At 37.7% G+C, this 13,457-nt stretch overlaps 1 long non-coding RNA gene across 1 annotated transcript; it reads left to right on the forward strand.

The window, feature by feature from the left end:
* Positions 1,899-10,562, forward strand: LOC106505298. The gene is made up of 3 exons (XR_001299576.2): positions 1,899-1,958; positions 6,044-6,150; positions 10,184-10,562. It is a non-coding gene; the product is annotated as an uncharacterized LOC106505298 (long non-coding RNA).

The raw sequence follows: 13,457 nt of genomic DNA on the forward strand, positions 1-13,457 counted from the left end.
TTTTTTTTTTTTTTTTTAACCAAGAATTTAACTTAGGGTTCACTCTCGTTGTTACACCTTCTATGGACTTGGATAAATGATAAGGACATGTATCCATAACTATAACATCACACAGAAGGAGTTCCCTATTGACACAGTAGGTTAAGGATCTGGCCTTGTCACTGCTATGGCTCAGGTCGCTGCAGTGGTAAGGGTTCAACCCCTGGCCCCAGAACTTCCACATGCTGCAGGTGCCGTTAAAAATAAATAAATAAATAAAAGTAATAACATGGAGAGCATTTTCACTGCCTTAAAAATATTAATGTGTTCTGTCTATTCATTCCCTTCACCCTGGCAACTGCTTATCTTTTTATGGTCTGCATAGTTTATACTTTTTCCAGAATATCATAGAGTTGCAATCATACAGTGTGTAGCCATTTTATATTGGCTTCTTTCACTTAATAATATGCATTTAAGTTTCCTCCTTATCATTTCCTGGCTTAATAGCTCTACTTCTTGTAGAACTGAATAATATTCTATTGTCTGGATGTACCACAATTTATTTATCCTACACCAAGAAATCTTGGTGGCTTCCAAGTTTTGGAAATTATAAATAAAGCTACTATAAACTTCTGTGTAGAAATTTTTTATATAGATCTAAGCTTTCAACTCATTTGGATAAATACCAAGGAGAATAACTGCTGGATTGTGTGTTCACTGGAGATGTAAGTTTATTTTTATAAGAATCTACCAATCTGTCTTCCAAACTATGAATATGGAATGTTTTCTACTTATTTATGTTTTTAATTTCTTATTCTTTTTTTTTGTTTGTTTTTATTTTTCAGCAGCACCCACAGCATATGGAAATTGCTGGGCCAGGGATTGAATCTGACGTGCTGCTGTGACCTACACCACAGCCACAGCAACACCGGCTCCTTAACCCACTGAGCTGGGTCAGGAATTGAACCAACACTGCTGCAGAGACAATGCCAGATCATTAACCCACTAGCTAGAGTAGGAATTTCTTTAATTTTTTTTCTTTAAATTCTTTCATGTGTTATAGTTTTCAGTATACAAGTTTTTCCAACTACTTGGTTAAGTTTGTTTCTAAGTGTTTTATTCTTCTTGATGCTACTGCAAATGGGATTGTTTTCTTAATATCCTTTTGGACAGTTCATTGTTTATATATAGAAATGCAACTGGTTTTTGTATGTCGATTTCCTCTTATATGTTGAATCTGAAAAATAATACAAATGAATCTATATACAAATATAAATATATCCATATACAGACTCATGGGCATAGAAAGCAAACTTATGGTTACCAGAGAGGAAAGGGAGAAGGGAAAGGGTAAATTAGGAGTATGGAATTAACAGATACAAACTACTACTCATGAAAGAGAGAAATAACAAAGACTTCACTCCAAAAAAAATCTTAGAACCAATAACGAATTCAGGCAGTAAAAGCAAATTGAAAAAGAAGACAAGAGTTCCTTAAGGTGGGAATATCACTGAACAGTTGAATATTTGTGTCTGAAGCTCAGGAGAGGGACAGGCTCAAGATTTAGATTTAGAAATTATTAACATATAGGTGGCAGTTGAATCAGTGGGAGTAGGTGAGGTCCCAGGTTGAACGTGCAGGGTGAGAAGGGACCAAGGTCTTAAGCAAAATAAGAACAGAGGATGTCAGTGATTTTTTTATTGACCTGTTTTGGCACTAAGCCTTGGCTGACAACTATTGATGCTAACTACCCAACATTCAAAGGATAAGTATTAATAATTTGTGCCACCTCTATGTTCATTGCAGCACTGTTCACAATAGCCAAGACATGGAAACAACTTAAAGGTCCATCAACAGATGAATGGATTAAAAAGAAGTGGTACATATATGCACTGGAATACTACTCAGCCACGAAAAAGGATGGATTAATGCCATTTGCAATAACATGGATGCAACTAGAGATTCTCATACTAAGTGAAGTAAGTCAGAATGAGATAGACAAACTCCATATATATCTCTTACATTTTGAAATTAAAATATGGCACAACTGAACCTATTTACAAAATAGAAACAGAGTCACAGACATAGAAAACAGATTTGTGGTTGCCAAGGGGAAGGCAGGAGGGAGTGGGATGGACTGGGTTCTTGGGGTGAGCAGATGCAAACTATTGCATTTAGAATGGATAAGCAATGAGGTCTTGCTGTATAGCACAGGGAACTATATCTAATCTCTTGGAATAGAACATTATAGAAACAACTTTTAGAGGCTCTCATTTCTACAGGCCTTTTCCAAAGTCATTGATGGGGACCTAATAATGCATTCACAAGACAGGTCTCTTTCAGGTTTGCAAAAGTAAAATACCTTAACTGAAACTATCAAGACTGCTTTGTCAGAGTTCCCATTGTGTCTCATTGGTGATGAACTTGACTAGTATCCATGAGGACACGGGTTTGATCCCTGGCACCACTCAGTGGCTTAAGGCTCCAGTGTTACCATGAGCTGTGGTGTAGGTCACAGAGACAGCCTGAAAATGGCATTGCTCTGACTGTGGCCTAGGCCAACAGCTGCAGCTCTGATTCAGCCCCTGGCCTGAGAATTTGCATGTGCCAGAGGTGCGACCCCAAAAAGAAAAAAAAAAAAAAAAAAAAAAAAAAAGACTGTTTTCTCTTTCTACTCCAACTTCTCTTTATCACACTTTCCTAGGAACATTTGGTGTAACTATAAGTTTTTGAGATCTAAGGGGAAATTGAGTTGGGAATCCATTTAGTTTGAGTTTAGTGGGATGTGTTAATGTAGTTGCTGGTTACTTCCATGTATACTTAAGTTATTGCTTGTTGTTATAGCATAAGAATGGCTTCCCAAATGTTCCTACCATTTACCATTCCAATTGTGATGAGGATTGTGAGGAAAAAGTGTGGCTGGCAAAAATTGATAATACCTGATAAAGAAATAAACAAATCCATCATGAGAGTCAAAGATTTCAATGCGACTCTCTCAGTAATTGACAGAGGCAGACAAAATCATACAGAAGTCTTGAACAGTACTATCAACATATCCAACCTGATTAACACTTAGAGGAGACTGCTTTCAACATCAGCAGAATACATACTTTTTACAAATGAACATGGGACATTCGCCAGATGGATTCTTTTCCTAGAGCGGACTTAGCAAAATACCACAGACTTGGTAACCTAAGACAACAAAAATTTATTCTCTCACAGTCACTGGGTTAGGGTCCTCCCTAATCTAGTATGACCTCATTTTAACTTAGTTACATCTACAAAGACCCTTTTCCAAATAAGGTCACATTCACAGGTACTGGGGGTTAGGTTTTAAATATATATTTTGAGGGGACACAAGTCAGCCCATGACACTAGATTAGACCACAGTCTGGACCGAAAAACAAGTCTTAATAAATGTAAAAGGATGGAAATAATATAATGTGTGTTCTCTGAGCATAATGGAAGTAAATTAAAAATCAAGAACAAAAATATATTCAGAAGATCTCAAAATATTGGAAACTGAACAACACCCTTCTAAATAACTCATAGATCAAAGAACAAATCATGTGTGAAATTAGAAATTGAGCAGAATGAAAATGAAAACACAACATATGAAAATCAGTCGGATCCAGTTAACAAGTGGTTAGGGGCCTCATACACTTGCATTCAGTGCTTGCAGCATAATATTCTTTTATTCAGAAGTTAGAGGACTTAAAATGAATGGTTTCAGTTTTCAGCTCAAGAAACTGGAAAGAGGAGAGCAAATTAAGCCCAAGATAAGTATAAAAAGGAGTTAAAATAGACAAGAAAAGCAATTAGTGAAATAGAAAACAGGAAAACAACAGAGATTAATTAATTCAACCTGATTAACACTTAGAGGAGACTGCTTTCAACATCAGCAGAATACACACTTTTTACAAATGAACATGGGATATTCGCCAGATAGATTCTTTTCCTAGAGCGGACTTAGCAAAATACCACAGACTTGGTAACCTAAAACAACAAAAATTTATTCTCTCACAGTCACTGGATTAGGGTACTTTTAAAAAATAGGTCTTTGAGGAAAAAAAGTCAGTAAAATTAATAAACTCTAGCTAGACTGATCAGGTAGGAAAAACACACAGTTTTTCCGATAAAAGTTACCGATAAAAGGGGTGAGAAGGTATATTGCTAAAGATCCTTAAGTAATTAAAAGGAAAATTAGGACAAGATACGGGTAGGGGATTAAGAGGTACAAACTACTATGGATAAAATAAATAAGCTACTGGGATGTTTTGCACAGCACAGAGAATTTAGTTTTGTAATAACTATAAATGGAGTATAAAATTTTTGAATCACCATGTTGTACACCTGAAACTATTGAGATTTACGGCAACTACACATCAATAAAGATAAATAAACAATAAATAAAATGTTTGAAAAGGGAAAATTAGGAACAAATTTACACCAATAAATTCTACAGCTTAGATGAAATGAAAAAATTCCTTGAAATACACAAATAACCAAAGCTCACCCAAGAACAATGAGCTTGCCAAGATTACCCCTACCTACATCTTTTAAAGAAAATGAATTCATAGGTAAATTTCAAAACACACAGCTTTTTGTAATTTTAATTTTTTTTTTTCCTCTAGTTGCTTTTAAAAATCTTATTTTTATCTTTGGTGTTCTATACTTTCACTATATTGTTGTCTACCACATTTTTTGACAATGGGTCCCCTTGAGGAATCATGGCTTTCTTGAATTGTGGAAAATTCTCTAAGTCCACTGCCTGCAGTGGAATCTCCACCATTCACTCCTCACTCAAGTAGTGTTATGATGGTTTGAGTCTAGAGCTGAAGACCACATTTAGTATACAGCTCTTTCCTCGCTCAAAGTCTGGTCCTCATAGTCACCCCATTATTTTGACTTTTAAATTTAGATAGACTCATTTTATAAACCACCAACGCCCTGTCTCTAATGAGTGGAATATCTAGAAGGACACACATTTTTGAGCATCTCCTGAACCCCTGCCCCTGCTTTATAATTACCCTCTTACTCTCAACCCTCACTGCTCTATTTGTACAGTTCTCCTCTTCTCTCTTAATTAAGCAAATTGAGACAAAGATGGGCAGTTTTCCCAAACTGAGTTCCCTTTCTTAGAATTTAGAATAAGAACACATGATACTGAGTCTCTTTACGAAGGAAAGAAAAGGAAACCAAAACAAATAAAACTAAGACCTTTGAAGGAAGGACACTCTAGTGAGGACAAGAATCTCCAACTAAGTAACATTCCAGAACTGATGTCTTTCCTAAGAGGATTAGATTCCACTTAATTAAGATCAGTAGTGTGGAGGTATTCTGGCTAGAAAATCAACATCCCCATAGCAGTCTCATTTTCCAGTCATAGGCTCTGACAGTGGGAGAGAAGTAAAGTAAAATTTTTCTTCCAGAGTAGTAAGTTTGATGTTTTATGTGACATAGCATGTGTCAATTACTACTTAAAAATCTAAATTCAGTGCCATTTTATTCACAGTAGCCAAGACATGGAAACAACCTAAATATCTATCAACAGAGAAATGGATTAAGAAGATGTGGTACATGTATACAATGGCATACTACTAAGCCATAAAAAAGAATGTTATGTTGTGAGCCACATGGGAAGTCCATTTGTAGCACATGGATGCAACTAGAAATTATCATACTAAGTGAAGTTAAGTCAGAAAAAGTCAGATCATTCCACTTCCTGGACGGGCAAGAGTTGGATATGAATGTGTTGGTAAGGCAACCTGAGGTCTCCCAAGAACCAAAGGAGAGGGAAGGGTCAAACCGTGAGTCCTAGAAAGAGAAGGAGCCCTGTTACTATTCAGAGATTGGGGAATCTTGGCTTCAGCTTCTTAGCTGTGTTGCTGAAATCCCAGGAAGGAATCCCCCACACATTGTGATCAATTCCTGATTATTTCACCAATGGCAATTAGTGCCAAGTTGGGCATACTGATTTTGCTTTCAAACCTGGAGTTAGAGACAATGAATCTATATCCATGCGAGCAAAACTCTTACTAGGTTTGTGTAATACCAACTTCAGATGAATGCTGCATGCCAGGACCACAGCAGAGCATAAGGAGAGGGCAAGGAAAAGACAAGACTTTGGAGACCTCAGAGAATTCTTGCAGATAATCTAGAGGCTTAAAGGTGAGTGCCTGCAGGCATTATTCCTGCACACACCTAATCCCATCACACCTCCCACTCAATTTCATCGGTTCTCACCAATGGTCATCCATAAGAGAACAGTAGCTTAATTGCTTTGTTTTCCTAGAGAGAACACTATTAAAGATGTAATCATCACACTTCAAGTGGATAATAAATATTATTAAATCATACTCAGTGCAGACATTAGTTCTATAAATTACCCTTTAGTCCCAAGTATGGTCCGTTAAGGGGGGAAAGGGAGAAAGGAAGGTGAGGAGGCAATAAAAGAGAAAGCAGTAAATAGAGAAGTGGGATAAAAAAGGAGAAAGAGGTAGACAATGAGGGAGGTAGAGGGAAGGACGGTGGGAGTCAGATACACTAATAAAAATAAGAGAAGCAAGAGCAAAGAGTACTGATAACAGTGTTTAATAAAAACTGAATTCATTATAAAATGCTTCTCCCTCCCATTGCTTTTAACTCCTGTATTGAATTTGTAATGACTTGCTTATTTAAATATTAACAATAGGGAAGATACTAACATTTGAATTTTTTAATGTTTCAACTTTCAAGTTTTAATGAAGTGTAAAAATGTGTTTATCTAGAAATTTTCAAATTCTCACAAAAGTCTTATGAACAAAATGTACTTACTCTGCTCCTTGTATCATGCTGAAGGGCATCTTGACACCATAGTTTGTAAAACTGAAACACAGAAAGAGATGGGGGAAAGTGTTTTTTGGGGTTTTTTTTCCTTCCACTTGCTAAGTGTCCCTATCTTTTTCACCAGAAAATGGACTCTGAGCTTGTACTTAAGGGTGTGTCAATTGTTGTCTTTCTGAAAGAAAGGAAGGGAAAAAGATTACGCTTCTGAGACCTGCCTGTTAGTTAAGGTATAATGAAGCTCTTTCTTTTTCTTTTTCCTTTTTGGCAGAAGGGTTCAATGGTCAGCCAATTTGTTTCTGTCAAGTGAGTCTGTCAAAATATTTAACCAAGTGAATGGACAGGGGAAAAAGTTGCTAGATATTTGGCCCTGATTCCTTATTTATATTGTATATTCCTTATGAGTAGTGCCTATTCCACAGCAATGATTAGAGCAATATTACTTTAAAGAAAGTTTGAGATCATCAAATAAAATCCATATCAAAGGTTCCTGTTTACATTAAGATTATACTTAATGGCCTCTCCAAATGGTTCAACTATCTAAATTTTCATTTGGTAGGTCAGATTTTCCTACTCTTACGTGTGTGTTAACATATCATGAAATTCTTATTTCATTACTGTGTAAAAACTCTGCTATAATTACACATGTGGTGCCTAGGTTTTAGGAACACTCAGCTCAGTAGAATTGCATACCCAGAAAGTCTTCTGGGTCAAGTTTGGAAAAGACACTAGTCAAGTTTAGACCTCCCCAGGTCAAGTTTGAAAAAGACACTAATTAGTAGCCTCTCCTAGACTAAAATCTCTCACTGAAATAAAGTATGAGCTCCCTTCAAAGTGAAATTTAAAAAAAAAATAGTCTATATTATTTTATTTTAGCTTTTTTTTTTTCCTTTTTTTTTTTTTTTTTTTTTTTTTTTTTAGGGTGGCACCTTCAGCATATGGAAGTTCCCAGGCTAGGGGATCAAATCGGAGCTACAGCTCCCGGCCTACACCACAGCCACAACAACGCTAGATCCAAGCAGTGTCTGTGACCTACACCACAGCTCACAGCAGCGCCAGATCCTTAACCCACTGAGGCCAGAAATCGAAACCAAGTCCTCATGGATACTAGTCAGGCTCATTACTACTGAGCCACAATGAGATCTTCCTATTTTATTTTATTCTAGTAAAACCATGAAACCAGGAATAAATTTTAAACTTCAATACTTATACACCTATGAAATCAAAAGAGATTTACAGCTATATACTATATATATTAAAACCAAAGCAAGAAAACTCAAGTTTTCAATGTTAATCTAATTTTGTGGATGGTGTTATTTTGCTGAAACTAGATCTCTGATGTAGTAAACCAAACACTCAGATCCAGATTAAATATAGTATAGTGGGTACAGGGAGCTGGAAGGTGGGAGGAAGTGGGAAGATGCAGGCCAAGGGACACAAGCCTTCAGTTATCAGATGAATAAGCTCTGAGGACCTAATGGACAGCATGGTGACTCTAGTTAACAGTATTGTTTCATGTACTTGGCATTTGCTAAGAGATTAGAATGTCTACGACTCACAAATAAAAACTGGAACTATGTGAGGTGATGCATGTTTTAATTAACCTGAGTGTGGTTGATCATTTCACTGGGTATACCTAGGTCAAATCATCACTTTGTATACTTTAAATATATATGATTTTATTTGTCAATTATACTTCAATAAAATTGAAAAAAATTTAAAAAGAAAAAAAAGGGAGGTCCTTTTGTGGCTCAGCAGTAACAAACCCAACTACCATCCAAAAGAAGGCAGCTTCGATCCCTTGCCTCATTCAGTGGTTAAATGATCCAGTGTTTCTGTGAGCTGTGGTGTAGGCCAGCAGCTGCATCTCCATTCAACCCCTAGCCTGGGAACTTCCATATGCCTCAGGTACAGCCCTAAAAAGGCAAAAAAAGAAAAAGAAAAAAAATGCTTTCTCCTTCTGTGAAAAAGACTCTTCATAGAACATGGACTAAACCTTACTCCTTAGCACATCATTCTATGTAGTTGGCTTCTTTCCGTCCTCTTTTCCCTCTATATCCCCTACTCATCCTTCACCAACTTCCAACTGGATAACCTGCCATGACTTGCCATTCTCCCAAAAAAACCCAGTCCTTGCCAGTACCCATGACTCTGCCCATGCTGTCTTCCCAGCCTCCATTCCCCTCTGCTATTAACCTTCTCATTTTGCTCTAAGATCTGACTGCAATGCATCTACTTTACAAAGTCACCGTCCAGCCACCCCCCCCCACCCCAGACTTAATAACAGCAGCTTCCCCTGAGTTGCCAGGACACATTATTCGCATCTGTTTTCATGCTGCCTGGTATTATGTTAGCTGTTTATAGATCTGTCTTGATTAACCTTATTTTTTAAAAGACAGCTTTATTGAGATTAATGCTCATATCATACAATTCACCCATTTAAAGTGTGCAACAGAATGATGGTTAGTATTCTTACACAGTTGTACCAGTATCACTACAAATAATTTTAGGGCATTTTCATCATCCATAAAAAAAATCCTGTACTTTTAGCAGTCACTCCCCACCTCCTCACCCCCAGCCCTAGGCAAACATAGATTTTTCTACATCCATTGGATAAATGGAATCATCCAACATGAGATATTTGTGCAATCATGATTTTTTAAGGTGGAGACCATGTCCTATTGATGGAAGGAAGAATTAACGAGCAGAATATGTGATGTAATAGAAAGAGGAGAGTTTGGAGTTAGATAATAGTTAAAATCTCAGTTCAGCTATTTATTATTTGTGTAACTTCAGGCAAGTCACCCCATCTCTCTGAGTCTCAGTTTATACACCTGTAAAAAGGAGACAACAATGCCTCTCTTGAAAGATGGTCATGAGGATTAGCAAGGGGATATGAGACATTCTTAGAAAAGAGCCTTTTGTATTTATCTCTGTTTATCCAGAGCCCCTGACCTCATAGATAGTAATACATGTTGACTAATAAATTAATGGATTAGAAGTTCCCATCATGGCTCAGTGATAACAAACCCAACTAGTATTCATGAGGATGCGGGTTCAATCCCTGGCCTCACTCAGTTCTGGCATGGCCATGAGCTGTGGTGTAGGTCGCAGACGCAGCTTGGCTCTGGCATTGCTGTGGCTGTGGCTGGTAGCTACAGCTCCAATTCGACCCCTGGCCTGGGAACCTCCATATGCCAAGGGTGCAGCCCTAAAAAGCAAAAATAAATAAATAATTAATTAATTAATGGATGAGCGATGCAGATTCAAATGCTTTTCATTCAGAGCCAATGGACTTTCAACAACTTAGGGAAAGGAGATAGAGCTCCCAGGGCCAAATCTGTGCCAAAAGATCTAAACTAGGTCTTTTGTTTTTCAGCTACTGTTTTCCCTCAGAGACTGGCAACGGAGGCAGACAACAGAGCCAACAAATCAGGGGACACCTGAAATCAGAGGGGCAGCAGGTGGATTCTGGCTCTGACACAGGCCTTCATCATCGCAGCACTTTGACAAGCTAGCTCCTCCATCTTAACTTCAAGTTTTCATTTCTACACACAGCTTCATCAAATAACAATTTCTGCTTTCCCCATGGTAGGACGAAAGAAGCCTGAATCACTTCTGAAAATGTTTGAATTCTCTTTAAGATAGAAGAGCAAGACCATCTGAATAAGGAATAGAGAAAGAAGCATAGAGGAGTTCCCGTCGTGGCTCAGCAATAACCCGACTAGTATCTATGAGGATGTGGGTTCGATCCCTAACTTCACTCAGTGGGTTAAGGATCTGGCATTGCTATGAAATGTGGTGTAGGTCACAGATTCGGCTTGGATCCTGAGTTGCTATGGCTGTGGTGAAGGTAGGCAGCTGCAGCTCCAATTCGACCCCGGCCTGGGAATTTCCATATGTCACAGGCACAGCTCTAAAAAGCAAAAAAAAAAAAAAAAAAAAAAAAGAATAGATGTTGATCCAAAGGAAAGAAAAGTCCAACCACAGGAAAGAAAAGCACCAGCATACCACCTCAATTCCCCAAAACAAAGGAAAGTTTTTTTTTTAAGTTATAATAATGTTCAGCTGAGTCATAATAAAGGATGTAATGATTGAAAGAAATCAAATAGACTGTCTTTAAAAGGGTAAACAAATAAGTCAGTCTCTATAGAAGAGAAAAATGGAGGGATTTTTAAAGAAGAAAGTATCTAATTATCAAAAGATGTTAGTGCAAGTTACATAAGTTTTCTGTAGGACTTAATGTTTTCACAACCATAACCCTGAAAACCATGGAGAGAATTAAGAATATAATCATTTAATTGGGCAATTGACTGTTGAAGCAGATCGGTTTTTACCGAAAGAAAGAAGGAAAAGTAATCTTGGAAACTTTTGCCATTTCAACATTTTTTATAATGAGCCAAACAAATTACCATTTAGCTAGAAGCAACTGTGTGAGACTCAGATGGAGAAACATCAAGTTTGTATCATGAAAATGCTTGATCAATTCCAGCCCTTACAAGCAGGCTGAAGAAAATTTCAAACATAGTCATGAGGTAATGTCAATTATTGGCAGAGAAATAGGCTGTGTTCCCATCTCAAATTACTCTAACTCTTTAATTTACCCTTTTCCAAATAATTTATCCCATGATGAGAGAATGTTTACCTTCTGATCTGAAGGAAGAGGACCCATAAGTTTTTCCATCCACTTATCTTTTTAAAAATAAGACAAGGAGTCCCTGCTGTGGCACAGTGGGTTAAGGATCCCATGTTGTCTCTGTGGCAGCACAGGTTTGATATCTGGTCTGGTACAGTGGGTTAAGGACCTGGAGTTGCCACAGCTTCGGTGTAGGTTGCAACTGCAGCTCAGATTCAGTCCCTGGCCTGGGAACTTATATATGCTGCAGGGATGGCCAAAAATAAATTAATTGATTAATAATAAAAATAAGACAAAAAAGAAAAATAATAAAAATGTATCAATTTCTGATAGATCCTAACTGCTAGATAATAGATAGATATATAGATCCTAATAGCTCTAGTTCCTTATGCCAGGGGCCTGCTCACATAGGTTCATAGACAAAACATTCTAAAACCTCACCTTTCTTTTGTGTAAACAAATATCCTCAACAGAGAGAGATGTGCCTGAGACCCCTGTGCTATACCAAATACATGCAAGTGGGAACAGCTCCTAAAACTCTCTAAGGATATTTGCCCACTGTAAATAACATATTCTGAGTATCTAGACATGTAGCTGAGTAAATTTTTTTTCCCCTTGTCATTATTTTCCAGATTCCACCAGAGGTCTATTGCACGTGTTCTCTAGCAGATTCAATAGCGAAGGCTCCCTGAGCAGGCCCAGCTCCGCTCCAAAGCTCCACCCTCAAGACAGGGAAGTAAAGTCTGCAGCTCTGACTGGGCCTCTGTTGGTGTAAGAATCTCTCAACACTGAGACAGAATTTCAATACTGAACTTCCATGGAAGGGATCCCTCTAGTGCTGATAAGCTTGGGAATTGGGAGAGGAGGGGACACTGAGTGACCAAACATTGGCATTCAGTATAACACTTAACTGGAACTGAAGCAAACCAAAATCCAGACCTCAGAGAGCCAATATGAAATTCACTATGAGAAATGAATAATATGTAAACACCCTCCAGTGTAAAATGGTGACACCAAAAAATCGCCCTAATTCACTAACTTTCTAATCTTGTCTAGTTTTCAATAATTATCCTAGTTCTTTCCTAAGCATTAAAAGTGCTCATTAAATTTCTCTCTGACAGCCTACAGAAAGTTAAGCTGTAGTGGTTGGGTTTGTTCTTGGGTCCTTAACATTCTCCAAAAGTTTTGTTTCAAAATTTAAAACTCTACTAATCCAGGCTAGTAATCACTGTCCTAACTTGGGCTTTTCCAATGACTTACTATTTACCCAAGTGAAGTGCATATTTTTAATCTCTCTCTCTGGTTTAGTTTCTCCTCCTTCACAGGGGAACAATAGTATGGTACCTATAATTTGCCTTAATTGAGTAATGGTAACTGTTCTGCAAACATTAGCTCATGGGATATTTTTCTGAACAAACATGAAGAGCCACTTCATGTTGGAAGGGTTACGGCACACTATTAAAATATCGATATGGAGCATTACAGTAATGGCTTCACAGTGGCTCACCGAGCTGAACACTGTAATTATACATACACCCAGCCCTCCGGATACCTTATTATTGTCCACAACCCTTCTTACTTCTCAGGAACAGAGGACCTAATGGTCCATTCAGTCTTCCCCTTATCATCGAAAGAGTTTATATTAACAAAAATTCAATCCACTGAAAGGCAATGGCCTGTGACTCAGATATTTTAAAATCTGACCAAAGTATCCTCCAGAGGGCATCTCAGATTTCTATTAGCCCAGGATAGGGACACAAATCTAACTTACCACTTAGTATTATAAAGGTTAGCTCACTGGGCAATCTAAGTCGACTGGTAAAAAGAGTAGAATTATAAAGCAGGACCAAGTGTATGAAATCCATTTTACATCCATTATCCTGGGGCCCAGCTCAGATGCTGGCTTTTGGCTACTTAAGGATACAAGGGGTCCCGCATCAAGTAGACTGGACCACCTCTGCCCTCACTTTCTGAGAAAGGTTGTACAGAATGACAGGAAGATTTGGTTTTAACTCCC

Source organism: Sus scrofa, chromosome 11, assembly GCF_000003025.6.
Source record: "Sus scrofa isolate TJ Tabasco breed Duroc chromosome 11, Sscrofa11.1, whole genome shotgun sequence".
NCBI lineage: Eukaryota > Metazoa > Chordata > Mammalia > Artiodactyla > Suidae > Sus > Sus scrofa.